Consider the following 17992-nt stretch of genomic DNA (forward strand, 5'->3'; position numbering starts at 1 on the left):
AGTTGCATGTTTAGTTCATTGATTTCCTCTTTCTCCAATTTATTCATATATGCATTTAGAGCTATAATATATCCCCTGAGAGTTGCTTTGAATGAATCCCATACATTTTGGTATGTTGTTTCATTATTATCATCATCTAGGATAAAATGGTTAATTCTTTCTATAATTTGTTTTTTGGTCCACTCATTTTTTAAAATGAGGTTATTCAGTTTCCAATTTGTTCTGGGTCTATATCTCCTTGGCCCAGTATTGCATATGACTTTTATTGCATTGTGATCTGAGAAAGATGTATTCACTACTTCTGCCTTTCTGCAGTTGATCATTAGGTTTTTATGTCCTAGTACATGGTCAATTTTTGTATAAGTTCCATGTACTGCAGAGAAAAAGGTATATTCCTTTCTATCCCCATTCAGTTTCCTCTATAAGTCTACCATATCTAATTTTTCTAACAATCTGTTTATCTCCCTAATTTCTTTCTTGTTTGTTTTATGATTCAATTTATCTAGATCTGATAGCGGGAGGTTGAGGTCTCCCACTAGTAGAGTTTTGCTGTCTATGTCTTCCTGTAATTCTTTCAGCTTCTCCTCTGAGTATTTGGGTGCTGTCCCACTGGGTGCATATATATTCAATATTGGAATGACTTTATTGTCTATGGTACCTTTTAGGAGGATAAAGTTTCCTTCCTTATCCCTTTTAACGCTATCTATTTTTGCTGCTGCTTTGTCTGAGATAAGGATTGCTACCCCTGCTTTTTTTACTTCCCCTGAAGCAAAATATATTTTGCTCCAACCTTTTACCTTTACTCTATATGTATCTCTCTGCTTCAAATGAGTTTCTTGTAAGCAGCATATTGTAGGATTCTTGTTTTTAATCCACTCTGCTATTTGCTTACATTTTTAAGGGAGAGTTCATCCCATTCACATTCAAGGTTATGATTACTAATTCTTTATTGCTGTCCATGCTATCTTCCTTCTGTTTGTATTTTTCCCCCTTCCCCTGCTTTTATCCATATTCCCCAGTCTTTTGTTTCTGAAAACCACTCCCTTCTGTGTGTTTGCCCTCCTATATCATGCCCTCCCCTTTCTTTCCCCTTTACTTTTTTCCCTTTTCCATTCCCTTCCTTTTGTTATTTCCCCTTATTTCCCCCACTCCCCTTTCTCCATCCCCCCTCCCCTTTTCCCCTTTTAATACTTGAAAGGTTAGATGTTTTATAAGTTAACTGAGTATGTGTAGGTTGACTTTAAGCCAAGTCTGATGAGAAGAATCTTCAGGTGTTTCTCCTCTGCTCCCTTCTTCCCCATTATTACCATAGGTTTTTTGTACCTCTTAGTGTAATGAGATTTGCCCCATTCAATCCCCTCCCTCCTCCCATCTCTTTCCTGTCCCCCTTTTTAGGGCTGTAGTGTTTTTTTTTAGATCATTCTATCTAAGTCATAGAAAATTCTAAGTGTCTGTCCCTTTTAGTTCTGTATATTCTATCGAATAGCGTCAAAATTCCTGAGAGTTATTAGAGTCTTTCTCCCAAGTGGGGTTAAAGCCAGTTACATCTCTTTAGATAGTAGTCTCATGGATAGTTCATGAATGTCCATCATTTCTGGCTAGGTGTATTCTCTCTGTTAGAGTTACATTTCTCAAGGTTTATGAGAATCTTTTTTTTTTTACCCCCATGCTGGGATATAGCCAGTTTCAACTTACTGGATTGCAATTTTTTTTTCTTTTACCACCCCCCACTTTTTTTTACCTTTTCATGTGTCTCTTGAACCTCCTGTTTGATGCCCAAATTTTCTGCTTAGCTCTGGTCTTTTCATCAGAAATTTTTGGAATTCTTCCATTTCCTTAAATGTCCATCTTTTTCCCTGGAAGAGAAGGTGTCAGCTTTGCAGGAAAGTAGATTCTTGGCTGCATTTCAAGCTCCCATGCTCTTCAAAATATCTCGTTCCAGGCCCTTCGATCCCTTTAAAGTTGATGCAGCCAGGTCCTGTGTGATCCTTACTGTAGCTCCTTGATATTTAAATTGTTTCTTTCTGGCTGCTTGCAGGATTTTCTCTTTGATCTGATAGTTTTGCAGTTTGGCCACAACATTCCTTGGTGCTTTCATTTTAGGATCTTTTTTTCTGGTGGGGATTGATGTACTCTTTCAATAACTACTTTGCCCTCCGATGCCATGATATCAGGGCAATTTTCCATCACTAGATCCTGTAATATTAAGTCCAGGCTTTTTTTTCTCTTCAATGTTTTCAGGAAGTCCTATAATTTTCAGGTTGCCCCTCCTCAATCTATTCTTGAGGTCAGTGGTTTTGTTGATGAGGTATTTTACATTTGCTTCTATTTTTTCTATTTTTTGATTTTGTTTAACTGACTCTTGCTGTCTCATGGAGTCATTAGTTTCTGTAGACTCCATTCTTTTTTTGGGGGAAGAATTTTCTTCATTAACCTTTTGCAACTCCTTTTCTAATTGGTCAATTCTACTTTTGAAAGAGTTTTCCATTTGACCAATTGAGGTTTGGAGAGAATTAATTTCTTTTTTGCATTTGCCCATTTGAAGATCTGAGAGATTTGTTTTCTTGTTGCAAGGTATTAATTGTCTCCCCCAAATTTTCTAGTTGATTTTTAAACTCCTTCCTTATTTCTTCAAGGAAGTCTTTCTGTGCTGGAGACCAGATTGTATTCTCCTCAGAGGTTCCAGGTCTCTCTGAGTTAGTGTCTTTCCCTTACAAGAATTTTTCTATGGATCCACCTTTCCGCTGACCCTTCTTCATTTTGCTGAGACCTGAATTTTGGAGGGGCTGGTTCACAGGGGCTTGGGATCGCTAAAGGCTTTACTCACTGAGTGGTTTCTCTGGCTGGCCAGTAGGAGGTGCTGGTGGCTTTCTCTGGAGTGTCTGTGGCTTTGGTTGAGGCCCTCTCCTTTTCCTTGAAGGGAGGAGTTGGAGGGATTAAATTCTTTTGCCTTCAATCAATGGTGGGCTTTCCCCTGGCTTGAGGTCATTCCTCAGCTGGGCTGGTTCTTCTGCTCACACACCTGGGCCTGAGGCAGAAGTAGTTTGCATTTGTTTGTTACGGGAGAAGTCTGAGTTGTAATGGGACTCAGACCAGAGGAGCCCAGGGATGGTATCCACACCTCCCCTGCTCCAGAATTCTCCCCCCAGCCCTGTCCGGGATCTCCAGGGGGACAGCTCCAACACCAGTGCCTCTGCTCCCCAGCAGACTAACGCCCCCATGGTCCAGCCCCACCTCTGATCCAGCAGGTCCAGATCTCGGGCCCTCTTACTCCCGGTTCCAATTCAGCTGCTAGTCTGGTTGATCGGGGCTGATCTTCCCTCTGGGCCCAGACTCACCTGCCCGAATTCAGCCACAGCTCCTGCTGGAGACAAATCCCCAGGTAGATGTTCTTTCTTATGGCCTTTCTTTCTGGGTTTTTTTGAGTTGGATTTCTTTTAAGAGGTTTGTTTCATGTGGTAGATGGGGAAGAGATCAGGAGACTTTAGAACTGTGCCTGTCTTCTCTCCGCCATCTTGGCCGGAAGTCTTACTTTGTTTCTTTTTAAAAGATCAATGCTAATCTCTCTCTTGCTTGAATGTACTATTTCTTTTGCCATCAATCTGCCTTCTCTATAAAATTCTTAATAAGTCTTTAAGAGGTCTATAGGGAAAATTTCCATTCTTGATTTCCTTTTTTCCCCTTCCTTCATTACCTTGACCTGGTTCATGAAGAGTTATCTCATTTGGTTTTCAATATACCTTATATCTCCAATTTCTTGACCCACATTTTGGGAACAGATGCTAGAGAAAATAAATAAATAAATAAATAAATAAATATATATATATATATATATATATATATATATATATATATATATATATATATATTCTCTGTTATATTGGTCAGTTACAGAGATAGGAGACTCAATTTTACTTATTATAGACTGACTTTTCTCCTTTCCTTGAAGGAGAAAACAAACATTTATTAAGAAATATAATAAGCACTTTACTAACTGGAAGGTAGGTATATTATTATTCTTATTTAACATTTGAGAAAAATGAAGCTGAAAGAGACTAAATGACTTGTCTGGAGTCACATAGATAGTATATACCTGAATTCTTTCTGACTCTACATCTAGAACTCTATCTATTACACTATCTGGCTGACTTGAATTGTTTTCCCCCATTTCTCTTTCACATATCTCCTCTGCCATCATTTGATTCAACAAATCCTGAGCACCTAGGACGTTGTTGTTCATTTTTTCCCAGTCTTGTTCAACTTTTTGAAATCCCATTTGGGAATTTCCTTGACAAAGATAATGCAGTAAGTTTACCATTTTCTTCTCCAGAGCAAGGTCAGTCCTGTGCTAGATGATGAGACAGAGAAAAATGAGAGAGAATCCTTGCCCTAGAGGAATGAGCAAGCTAGGCTAAATGGGTGTTTGTGTCTGTATGTGAGTTTGTGTGTGTGTGCATGTGTGTATGTATATGTGTGTGTGTGTGTGTCTGTGTGTGCATGTGTATGTGTGTGTTGGATGGAGTGGATTGGAAGGGACTAAAATAACTATATACAACTATATTATATGACAGAATTTCATAAAGGTCATGAAAGAGTTATAAGCAAAGTACTGTGGGAATTCAGAGGAAGGAGAGATCACCTCTTATCATATTTTGAATTGTCTTCTTGTCTTAACAGGAATTTTTTAGCCTCTAGTATAAATGCTGTTAAAAAAAAGATGAGCTCAGAAGGAAGACAGGATAAATCAACCAATATTGATTGACTGACGTTCCAGAGCTGCTTGAAGGGAAAACTATTAAAAAGATGTCACACTCATTTCTTTTATTCATTTCCCTGGACTTGTATTTACCTGGTCTTTCTACTTATTTGAAGGGCAAGAGTCAATATTAGGAAATTTAAATACAACTTTCTGATCCTTAAGTTGGTTATTTGGAAAGACAGAGCAAGTATTTATTAATCACCAACAAGGCAGTTCACTAAGTACTGTGGATATAAAGTAATATAAAAAACAGTCCCTGCCCTTGAAGAGCTTACATTCTAGTTGGGACATGAGCTCTCAAGGTGGCAGTCCAGGACCTACACCCAATAAATTATCTAGCACGACCCCAAGTTCTCTTGACTTTTCATAATATTTTTTGAATCACCAGTTAAGGGCATCTTAATCTCCAAGAACTCACTACACCAGAGGGGATACAAATAATACCTCAGATTTATATGTGTTAAAAGAAGAGCATTAGACTAAGGCCAACTCAGAATTACAAAATCACAGAACTGAAGGGACCACAGAAATCATCTACTTCTAGCCTTTCTTGAATGGAAATCAATTCTTCAAGTGATCATCTAAAATCTTTTAATGATGCAGAACTTACATCTCTTGGGCTAATTAGTTTTATTTCTTTATTGCTGTAATTGGTAGGAAATTTTTCTTTTAATCAATTCTAAATCTGCCTTTTTGCAACTTGACCCATTGTGCCTAGCTCTGCCTTCTCTTGCCAAGCAGAATAAATCTAATCATTCTTCTACATATCAGCCTTTCAGCTACTTGAAGATAGCTAATGTAGCCTCACCAAGGTATTTTAATCACCTAATTTAATTAGTTCCTTCAATGAATATTCATATGGTATCATCTTGTGTGCTTTTAACATGCTGGTTAACCTCCTCTGGATACTATATAGCTTGTCAATGGTTGTTCTAAAATATGGCTACCAGAAGTAAGCAGAGCACTCCAAATGGAGTCTAATTAGAGCAGAATATGGTGGATTGTCACCCACCCTCTATATGATCACTAGGTCTTTATTAATGGAGCCTAAGATCACATTAACTTTTCTAATTGCTATGACTTCTTCATTTTGTACATGAGAATCTGACTTTTTTAATTTTGTAGAATCTCACATTTATGTATTTAAAATTTTATCTTTTTAGATATGACCTATAATATTATTGTGTTAAGATATTTTTTGATTGATAGGTTTTAATTATTCTTTCTCACTTTGGGCTGCCTCCAAATTAATAAAGAAATGACACTGCTGCCTTTATCTAAGACATAGTACAGTATAGACCCAAGACATATCATTAGTGCATTCTACTCCAGACAACATTCCAAGATGACATTCATCTATTAATGGTCATTCATTGAGTATAGTCAATCAATCAATCACTAAAACCCTTTCAATGTACCTAAGAACCTATATTTCATTATTTTGCCCATAAGAGTAGCAGGAGACAAGTAATTACTTGGCTAAAATCTAATTATAGCTACAGAATTCCTCTGAGCTATCAGCCTAGGAACTCAGCCAAAAAAGAGAATAAGTTTAGTTTGGCCTCATCTGTTCTTAATGAAGCCATGCTGGCTCCTAGTGATCACCACTTCCTTTTTAAATGCTTATAAATTATCCTTTAAATATTATATTCCAGATTTCTGCCAAGGTTCAAAGTCAATGTCATTGAAATTTAGTATGTAAATCTCACCTTTCTTTATTCTTTTTTTTGAAAACTAGGGCTCAGTCCTTAAATCCCCGGGTCAGGGGACCCCCGCTCCCTCACGGCCGGACACCTGGCTCCTGAATATTTCTCGCCACCCCCCAGGTGGTGGCGGGGAGGGAGGGTCGGAGCCTACGTGGAATTGGCCGGGCTTCCAAGGCCCACCCGGAGGGACTGGAACCGGAACGGGGCCCGACGGGTGGGGAATGGCCCCGTGCCATTTGTACGATATGTGGGGAGGGGGTGTCTACTGTGAGCCTCAGCCCAACGTGGGAGCGATGGGTCCACCTGCCCAGGAGATCGCTGCCGCCGACGGCGACGCCGGAGCCCTTCCGAGAGCAGCCCCCGGAGCCCTGCCCCGGAGCCCCGCGCCGCTGCCCGAGTCTCCAAGACGGAGCCGGCGGAGAGTGGAGACGAGCAGCCACAGGAGACCCTTCCCCAGAGGAACTGGAGCAGTTTGCCAAGGAGCTAAAGCGGAAGAGGATCACTCTGGGTTATACCCAGGCTGATGTGGGCATCCCCTTGGGGGCACTCTTTGGGAAGGTTTTTAGCCAGACCACCACCTGTCGCTTTGAGGCCCTACAACTTAGCTTCAAGAACATGTGTCAGCTCCGACCTCTGCTACAGAAGTGGCTAGAAGCAGCTGATGACAAGGACCACCTTCAGGAGATGTGCAAGGCTGAGGCAGGCCTTCAACAAGCCAGAAAGAGGAAACGCACAAGCATTGAGAATAGAGTTCGGGGAAGCTTGGAGAACATGTTTCTCCAGGGTCCCAAACCCACACTCCAGCAGATTAGCAATATTGCTGAGCAGCTGGGCCTTGACAAAGATGTTGTCTGGGTTTGGTTTTGTAACCGGCGCCAGAAGGGCAAGCGAAGCAACGGCAATTCACCCCGAGAGGATTTTGAGGCAACTGGCTCCTTCCCTGGGGGACCTATGGCTTTTCCCCTACCTCCAGGCCCTCCTTTCAGTCATCCCAGCTATGGGGCCCCTCATTTCACTACTCTTTATTCCCCAGCTCCTTTCACAGAAGGGAATGCATTTTCCCCTCTCCCTGTTACCCCTTTGGGCTCCAACATGCATTCAAGCTGAATGGCTAGTCCATCCTTGGACAGAGAAGGTGAGAGAATAGAGATGAGGAACCCAACAAAATATTATGAGGTCTGGAAGTTGGTCAATTAAGTTCTCTAAATCCTGGGAGTATTTAGGAACAGGGAAGAATGAGATCAATATTTCAGAGATTCATAAACAGATTTTTGAGGGGGAATGGGTGGGGGGAAGTTGGAAAATTTGTTTATTAGTTCCACATCTCTTTTATCTCCCAACTCTTAAATAAAACAATCTTAAGCAAGTCATATTGAATCAAAGCCCTTCAAGTATTTAAAGACCTCTATTGGGTCCTCCCCTCTGACCCCTCCAAATTAAACATTTGCTTCAACCATTCAATATAAAATAGTTAATATTTTATGTGGTATTTTAACGTTTGCAAAGAACTTTTCAATTTATCTTATTTGATCCTTACAACAATCTTGTAAGATGTTGCTGTCTAATATTGGAGAGGAAATTGAGATGAGAGAAGTTAAAATTTTTCACTTTGGGCCCTAAAAAAATCCAAAGTAGATTTTAACTCTGGTCATCCTGACTCCTGAGTCTTAACATTATATATTGTTGTCTTGTCATATAAAATGAAATACTTTGTCCTCTTGGTCCTTATAGAATGGAATACCAGAAACTGAACATTACATACTTGATTTGGTGTGATTAGGAGAAAGCAATTAGGTGCTTGGAACCAGGAAGATCCGAGTTCAAATTTGACCCCAGATCATTATCAGTTGTATGACTGGGAAGTCACTTAACCAACCCTTTTTACCTCAATTTCCTTGACTGTTAAATGAGCTGGAGAAGGAAATGGCAAAAAAAAGGAAATACCATTCTTTGCCAAGAAAATCCCAAATGGAGTCAGAATTGGACATGATTGAGCAGCAACAAGGACAAAGAACATCCAAGACTTTAACACCCCTCTTAAAATTCTATACTTATTGATGTAGCATAAGGTCTGAATTCAAAAATAAAAGAAAACTAGGACATTTTCCTTTTTGAATCATATTGTGACTCCTTTATTCTTTCTTTTGTTTGTTTTTGCAAGGCAATGGGGTTAAGTGACATGCCCAAGGTCACACTGCTAAGTAAGTATTAAGTGTCTGAGGTCACATTTGAACCCAGGTCCTCCTGACTCCAGAGCCAATGCTCTATTTACTGCACCACCTAGCTGCCCCTCCTTTATTCTTCATGACCATTCGAAGATCACTGATAATGGCTCAACAATCATCTCTGCTAGTTCTTTTAGTATCCTGTAATATAGTTTCTTTAAGTCTGGTAGCTTTAATTTATTGAGAGCAGGTAGGTATTCCTTTTTGTTGAAAAATACTTTTATTGATCTTTTACTTTTATATCACCTAGATTTCCTCTTGTATCCACCTGTATCCCTTCCCTTTTCTGTCCCAGAGAGCTATCCTTTATAATAAGGATTTAAAAAAGAGGGGGGGCAAAAATTAGAAAAACAAATAAATACATAAAAAATTGACATTGTTTGCAGTGTTACATATTGTGCTTCCTATCCCAGAAAAAGAATTCGGAGTTGTCTTCTCATATCTCCTTTCTGGGAGCAAGGTTATTATTTGTAATTTTTTTTATTGTTTTGTGGTAGTTGTTTTTTTTTCTCTTTACATTGATTTTGTCACTTTTTCCTGGTTCCTCCAATGGTTCTTTGAATCGCTTTATGTAAGTCTTTATTGTTTATATTGTTTCTTACAGTACAGTAATTTTCCATGACATTCTTATACTATATTTTGTTTAGCATTTCCCAGGGAGGAATAGCTACTTTGCTTCTACAAAAGTGCTGCTATACATGTTTTCGTTCTATGGAGCCTCTCTCCTTTTGTCAATGATTTCCTTGGGATATATGCTTGGTAGCCCAATAGTCTAAATCCACCTCAGTTAGTAACTAGTACTATGATCTTGTACTAATCACTTACTCTATTAGTTATGATTTTTCTCTATAAGCCATATTATTATTATTCACTCTCTCTCTCTCCTCCATGAACAGTCTTATTCCTTCTTTGATCTTTCCTTTGTCCCTGGTATATAATAGAAGCCCTCTGTGTTGCCCTTAGCATCCATCACCAGCTTTGGCTTATGCTGAGTCTTAGCAATCTTGACACTCTTCAACTGTCTTCAGATATTTAAAGGGCTATCACTTAGAAGAGGGACTTTTTTCAGTTTGGTGCCAGAGGGGAAAACAAAGTATAGTGAATGTAAGTTGAAAGGAAGCAAATTTCATTTTGATGGAAAGAAAAACTTTTGAACAATTAGAATTATCCAAAGGTAGTCACAGGAAGCCTTGAGAAGCAGTAAGCATCCTGTCATTGGAGAACTTCAAGTAAAAGTAGAGTGACCAATATAGAGGGAATTCTTTTAAAATTATAGGCTAGACTAGTGAGCCACTTCCAACTCTGAAATTCAGTGATTTTGCCATTCTTGTCTTCATCTTCAACTACTTGCCTTGCTTAAACTTCTCTATTTGTGTGTTCTTTTTCATGTAGTGTAAATCAGTCCATGAATTCCCTACACAGTCATATATGCCTTAGACAGCTCCCTATTTTCATTCTTATCAACAACCCATGTCCAATTGTTTAATTAATTCTGGGCTTGTTCCTGGATCCCCTCTGTCCAGTTCATTGGGCTCTCTTTAGGTGTCTCTGCTTTCCTCTGGGTTAGTGCTCAGAATATTGGCTTAGTTGTTAGCAGAGTCACACATGGAAAAGGCAGGATTTGAGGGGAATGGAGGAAGAGAGGTGAATAGTAAAATAGGAAGAAGACTAGTGACCCCTGGATGTTGCTGTTGTGGAGTTCCTTACCTGAACTGATGGAAATACAAGTCCCCAGGAAACTTTACTGTTCTGTACACAATTCCCCTGCACATCTGGGGATTGGCCAATTCAGATAAGCAGCAGGGAGAAGTTTCCTCTGCAGAATGTCATAGCTGCTACAGTACAACTGCTTCCAGATGGGAGGGGTAGTTCCGCCCCTCGGGGAAGCTAAATCTCTGGCTCCCTCCACTCTGGGCTCCATTATTCGCTTTTCTTTTGCACTCAGACAGTGATCATTGAGTCACATTCAGAAATAGCTTCAAGTTTCCAGTTTCAACAAGAGTTTAATTCCACTCCCATGGATGGGTTTACACAGGTGACTGTCCTTGCTGTACTGGACAATGGGTCTCTTCCTCTGGATCCAGATAGATCAATTGTTAGCCAAGTGCACCTTTGGAAAGGAGTAGACAATTCTGTCTCTGCTTGTCAGTAGGGCAAGCCTATCTCCATTACAGTATCTACATGTCGGAAATTTTGGAATCTTTTTTACTGGTATGGCCAGAGGGTGATGAGGATTTGAGTTATTTTGGTCAATTAGTCAAGCAACTATTGAGTACCTGCTAGGTGCCAATACTGTGTTAAAATATTAGTGATTAAAAAAGGGCAAAAAGTGGAACCTACTCTCAAGAGGTTCACATTTGAATAAGAGAAACAGTATGTAGACAATTATGTAAAAAAAAAGTTATGCAGGATAAGTTGGAGATATTACTAGAGGAAAGCATTAACATTAAAGGAATCAAGAAAACTCCCTAATAATTTTTAAATCCAGTAAAATTAAATTAAAATAATGTCAAGTTTTAGATCTGTCTTACCAGTTGTAAGTAAACCAGTTGTGCTCCATAGAATCATAAACCATGAAGTCCAATTCCCCCATTTTTAATTGAGAACACTGACACTCAGAGAAACTAAAAGATGTGTATAAAGTCATACAATTTCAGAGGTGATATTTGAACTGAGATCCTTTGACCCTAGACCCACTTTTCTTTCCACTGTCATGTTGTGCTTCCTTTAAGAGCAGAAATGGTTTTAGCAGCTCTGGATCCAGAATGTTAGACTCAAAAAAACAAATAAGATGTATCACACTTCCATTAATTTATTTTGTTACATTATTAAGATAAGTAAATTTCTGGTTGAAAATGGCAGTTCCCTTTTTAAATTATTCACATATTACTCAGAAGGCTCTGACTTCCTGGAATTTCTATTAAGGATTCTACTTTTCCCAACAAGTATTTGAAAACACTACAATTTTATCTGATAGCAAGAATCCTTCTTTTTTTAAAGGTAACCATGGTTATGCCATGTCATCACTTTGGTGACTATGATTGATGGTAGTAGAAGCGTGATTCATAAGAGAAGAGTTGTTGGAAAATGGACAAGCCAAATCAGTACTCTTGTCAAAATATAAATTCACATAAAAATGTTCATGAGCAGAAGATTGTGCTTAGCATGTTTTTTATAGGTATGATTTTGAATAAAGATAATGGTGAATTGGCCCATGAGATTAAATCCTGCCTTGTCTAAATGGAAAAAATGTATGTAATCCTTGCTATTTTGTTCAATTATTTTTGAGCCTGTCTGGAAAACTAATAGACTCAATTGATATTTTTGCCTCAAGTCCAAGTGTATGGATTAAGCTTTGCAGGAAGTAGTGATGTTTCCTTCAGCAAGAAAGGAAGGCAAAGAGGATTGATGAGACACTGAAAAGAGTTATGGCATAGTGGAAGAAGTTGAGGACACTCCTGTCAGTGTCATTTTATAGGACTTATTCCTGGCTGTTCCTTCTCTGAAGATAAAAACTTCAACTCACTGCTGACATAAAGATATTTAGTTCTAGGTCGAGTTTGTGGTCTACAACATCATTATTGGACCCCTTTTTTATGTTCTCTATCCAGACTCTAGGTTCTGTAGGATCCAAGTGAATATCCTCTACCCAGACACTGGAGGGGAAACACAAATAAAAGGTCTCCAGATGATCCTTTCAAAAGCATCCATAACCAGATACCACATACTGAAAATAGAGGGAAGAAAGAGAAGGTCTGATCCCAAATGAGGAAGGTAATCTTATAACTCAGGTGTGGACAGAACTGCTAGAGTCTATCTATGTTTTGTGGTTCCAAGACTTTTGCACTTGGTTGCCCTTAAAAACCAAACAAACCAACAAACAGATGACTTCAATAGTTTGATAAGGAAGGCACCTAAGTTATAAGGGTTAGGTAAATGGTAGGACAATGAGTAGAGTACAAAAAGGTTTGGGATAATTGTTAAGAATATGAAATAGAATGTCAAATTGCAGCTGAGAAAGACCAAGACCACTGGAATATTTATACTACCCACCTCTCTAACCTTGTTACTGTCATCTACTCATCTCCAGGTCAGCCTATTCACTTTTTTCATTGACTTTAGTTCCCGACGTATGATCATCTCTAAATCATTCCCTGCATCATCTTCTAATAATTTTTTTCTATTTTAATTTGCTTGTAATTTCCTCACTAATCTGATCATTCAATTCCTCGAATTTTAGATTCTAGTGACCTCCTCATCTATCTCATTTCATTTGCACACTGACCCAATAACACTTTAGACCTTTACATACCTCAAGATTGTACTTCCTCTCAAAATTACAAATTTGAATTTCTGCCTTCTGATTACAATCTTTTGTTCTTCTACATACATTCTCATATATACGTATATATATATATGTATATATATATATAATATCTTCTATATATATTCTCTTAGGTCCATTATACTTATCACTCATATACCTTTAAACTCTTAGTTTATCTCTTCATCATTTCTTTGACACCAATAAGCCTCCAAATTCAAAGTAGTCTATAGGTTATAAAAGTGACTCAGAGGAAGCCTATACTTTGTAAAATGTATAATATGATTTTTATTTTTATGTGTGCTTTTCTTTTTCTTTTTAATGATATTTGGTTTTTTAAATACTATTTATAACTTTAAAATTAACCTCCTTCTGGGTATGTTATAGAATTTCGAAGGATACCTATTGATTGTGGAGTGGCTGAATAATTTATGGTATATGAATGTATTACAGAATTATTTCATCATAAAAATGATGGGAAGTGATTTCAGAGAATCATGGGAATTATGATCTGATACAGATGGAAGTGAGTAGAACTAGGAATAAAGTTTATAGGAAGAAGACATTAATTATAAAGAAAAACAACTTTGAAAGATTTAAGGACTCTGATCAACTATGTCTCCAAGGGACCTGTAAGGAGATAACTCAAGATACAAAAAAGAAAAAAAAATACTTCTTTTGTTGAGGCCACTGTATAAATTTGTTTTTCCTTGACTGTGTTTGTTTGTTACAGGGTCCTCCCCCCCCCCTTAGTTTTTAATTAGTAGGGGAGGAGAGAGATGATTGGAGAAAGGGATGTCCCCACTTCACAAAAATGACATGGAAACTTTTTTAAAAAAAGATACATGGAAGAGAGGGACAAAAGGAAGCTCAAGCACACAGTACAATTTTGAAAGTAAGGTCTAGAATTTATTACTTTTAAACTTTTAAACAAACTAAGTGGTTTGAAATGGAGATTCATGATTTCATATACTATCCTCTTTTTGTGTGTGCACCTATGTACATGAAGATGCTCATTATGGGGGTTCATAACAAAAATAATCAGAGTGGATTCTTGTTCAGGAATAGGATAGACTATGTGATTGAAGTCTCTTCCAAATCTGAGAGTCTATGGATTTTACTTTGAAAAAATGATCCAGATCTATGAATGCCTTAGGAGGAGAGTGTTAGGAAGGAAGAATAGGGGTTACTTTGGTATCAGAAATCTTGATTAACCTCTCTTGGAAGGACCAATTAATTGGACTCTGACATGATAACCTTGAGATTTAGGAGACTTGTGTCAGGGTTTCTCCAAGCTCTGCAAGTTGTTTAGGTCATCTTAGAAAAGGAGACAAATGATTCATTTGATAACCATTTTTGATTGGCTTATAAAACTAGTAGTCACTAGTAAAACTTTTGTTCACTTCTTAAAAAACAAAGGTAGCCAAAGAGAAGTAGCCCTTGGCTGACCTTCTGGAGTGAGAGTCAAGGAATAGGCCTAGATATTTGGCTGAAATTTCTCTTCCTCCATTCTGGCTACCAATCAGGGTTCTACAACCTTGCAAATCTTGAACTTTGGCAAGACAGAAGGCTCGGGTCTGATAAATGGGCTGAAAAGTTGGACTTTGACTCCCTTCTTTCAGATCTATGTTCAGTACAGCTGAATGAAGTGTAGAGAGTTGTGACTATCCTTTTGATAGAGTCCAGAGTAATTAATGGGAAAGGAATGTTAGTTCTAGACAGATTTTTATGATGCACATCCTTGGCCCTGACTTTAGTTAAAATGATGTTATACATCTCCTGAGTCACAGAGAATAATGAAAAAGAAAAGTATATGAATTCTTAGACTATGGTCTCTGGGGAAGTGATATAAGATGCAGCTACACTTATCTTAAAGTAATTGACATTATTAACATCCTGGTTAGAGAATACATATAATAATACCCTATGTTATTCATGGAAAACTAGACCCTGTTTCCAGGACATCAGTGATAACTTATTTCTTCTTTCCTTAATTTTTCTGAAGAAGATCTCCTTCATAATTTTAGATTATTCTTTGATAGAATAAACAGACAGTCATCCTAACAACTAACGTATAATTTTTCTTTAATTGATAATGTCTGATCATTAACATTTAGGGTGCAAAAGACCCTTTCCATGATCTTAGGAGGTCAGAAATTTTATTCCTTAAAAAGTTTTGAAAAGCAATAAGGTGTAGAGGACAGAAGCTCAACATTGAATCAAGAAGAGGTGGATCTATGGTATCCTGCCTCTGATAGTTAATGATTTTGTGACCCTGGATAACCTTATAGTGTTCCAGGTAACTCTTTTGTAAAGTATAAATTTCAGAAAAAGTACCAACCTGTGTTGGTAAGAGGAGTTTCTTCCTTGACATTTTCCTATACCAAAGAAACCACAAATCTGGCAAAAAAATAGAAAGATTTTTGCAAAGGGACTATTTCTTTAAGATTGGAAAGTTTTTGGAAATGGGAATAAACTAATCATTTTTCACTCACATTTAGACAATTCTTTAAGTTTTACAAAGCATTTTACCTTTAAGTAGTAGTATTCTTGTTTTATGGGGAGGACAGGGGGTGGTAACTAAGACCAAGGAGCATAACTTGCCTTCCTAGGGTCACATATCTTTATTTCCACACTATCTCATAATGGCAAGCAAATGGATCTTGTAATGACTCTGAATGTGGTTGTACTATAAGAAAAAAAATTACTGAGGGAACAATTCATACTTTCTGGAAATACTTTCCTAGGATTCCTGGAATATCCAAATGATCCCCTTAAGATCCTTTCTATGTTCTTGGAAATCATGATTGCTATTTGCATATGCAATTAATATTTATTATTCAGTAGATAGTGGTGAATTTTAGGCCCAATAGATGACCCTATCAATTTATATTTGTCTACATTTTATTACAATGGAATTGACTAAATTAAAGCAGCTAATATGTTTATGACCATTTTATAAGACTTGAAGCATATTTCATTATTTTAAATGATTACATGGATTTCTAGTTCTTTTATTTTTGCTTTTCTGGCATATTGTTTGTAGCGTTATAGAAGTCAAAGCTAAAAGAAATCCAAAAGAAGGTATATTACTAAGCTGACTTCTGGAATAAATCTTCAAGTCAGTCAATTGTCTGGGGTTTGGCAGTTCTAATTGTTGGGTCACATCTATGATTTATTGCTGAGTCTTTAGGATTACCATCTTCAATTATAACATTGTTTCTATAGGAAAATATGATATACTTTACAACCATCTGCTTTATGATTTAGTTTCCAGAAGTGAATTCTGATGCAAGAAAATAAAAACTATCTGTATCTCTTGATGTTTATATCTTTCATTTTATGCATTCTTCTTCCTTTTCAAACTGCTCTCCTATGTGGATAATGTTGTGATCTGTGGATTTAACTTGAGAGCATGAGAAATTCTTTGTTAAAGTCATATTTATCACAGCTATACTCAAAGAAAAAAAAGATATAATTAATAATCTCCTTGTGGTCAGGGACTATCTTTATCTTTTGTACCTCCTAGGATACGGCAAGGTTCATAGTTGTGTTGTTGTTTAGTTGTATCTGACTCTTTGTCACATGTACCATAACACACTGAGTCCTTCTATTCTCTACTACCTTTCAGTCCTTCCAAATTCATGCTTTTTGTCTCCATGATACTATTATCTATTTCATCTTCCACCTTCTCCTTTCCCTTCGGCCTTCTATCTTTCCAAACAACAGAAACTTTTTTCAGTGAGTACCATCTTCTCATTATGTGGCCAAAGTATTTAAACTTCAGCTTCAGTATTTTATTTTCCAGTGAATAGCCTGAATTAATGTCTTTAGTTATTTTTTTTAAATTTATTTTTATTTAAGGCAAAATGGGGTTAAGTGACTTGCCCAAGGTCACATAGCTAGGTAATTATTAAGCATCTGAGGTCGGATTTGAATTCAGGTCCTCCTGACTCCAGGGCTGGTGCTCTACCCATTGTGCAACCTAGCTGCCTCCAATTTCTTTAGTTATTTATGGATTTGATCTCCTTGCTGACCAGGGGATTCTCAAAATTCTTCTCCAACTCAGCAATTTGAAAGCATTGATTCTGTAGCACTTGGTTTTCCTTATAGTCTGATTCTTATATCCGTGCATTGCTAGTAGAAGGAACACTATGCTGTCCAGATTTGTCCACAGCTTTCCTTCCAAGGAAATTTTAATTTCAATTTTCCTTTAATTTCATGACTGTAGTTGCCATCTATGGTGATGTTTGAATCCAAGAAAATAAATGACGCTGCTTCTATTTTTTTCTCTCAATTTGCCAGGAAGTGATGGGAATGGTTATCAGGATCCTAGGTATTTAATATTTGCTGAGTATATGAGTAAAAAAAATCCATTTATTTGAATTTTTAAGCTATGTTCTATAAAGAATAGGATATAAAGCTATCAATTTTATTAATCTTAAATGTTTTGCAAGCCTTCAGACATTATGTAAATGGCAGTGATGATGATGATAATGAGGATGATGATGACTATGAAATATGTTTCTGGTTTTCATGGAGCTTCTAGCATAGTTTTTGGGGACAGACCATTTATGTAAGGATATCCTAATGTGAAAAGTATTAATTGAGTAGTATAAAAAATAAATGCTATAGGAATGCTTCCTTTGAAGAAGGGAGAGGTCATTTTAGGTTTTAGTGCCCTGGGGAGGCTTCCCAGGGAGATGAGACTAGATCTAGGCTTTGAAGGAAAAATTAAACAAAGGAAAGACCAGGAAAAATTATAAGGAGAGAATTTCAAATAGGAGAAAATATCTGAATATAGACAAGGCATTAAGAATGACCTAGATGTTTGTGGTAATGTGTATTTCATCAGTACTAGAGGAATAAGAAAGTGAGTAGTCTAATAAGAGGTTGTATTTGTGGGATAAGAGATTGGAGCCAGACTATAGATGAATAACAGACCTGCATACTAATTATACATTTTAACATTTGTTCT

General features: G+C 37.4%; 1 protein-coding gene and 1 pseudogene across 5 annotated transcripts in view; both read left to right on the forward strand.

Moving 5' to 3' along the window:
• Positions 1 to 17992, forward strand: part of LOC141521709 (thrombospondin type-1 domain-containing protein 4-like) — a 481139-nt gene that overhangs the window by 259768 nt on the left and 203379 nt on the right. The window lies entirely within an intron of this gene.
• Positions 6990 to 17989, forward strand: LOC141521710 (POU domain, class 5, transcription factor 1 pseudogene; annotated as a pseudogene).

This window comes from Macrotis lagotis, chromosome 4 (assembly GCF_037893015.1).
Source record: "Macrotis lagotis isolate mMagLag1 chromosome 4, bilby.v1.9.chrom.fasta, whole genome shotgun sequence".
NCBI lineage: Eukaryota > Metazoa > Chordata > Mammalia > Peramelemorphia > Peramelidae > Macrotis > Macrotis lagotis.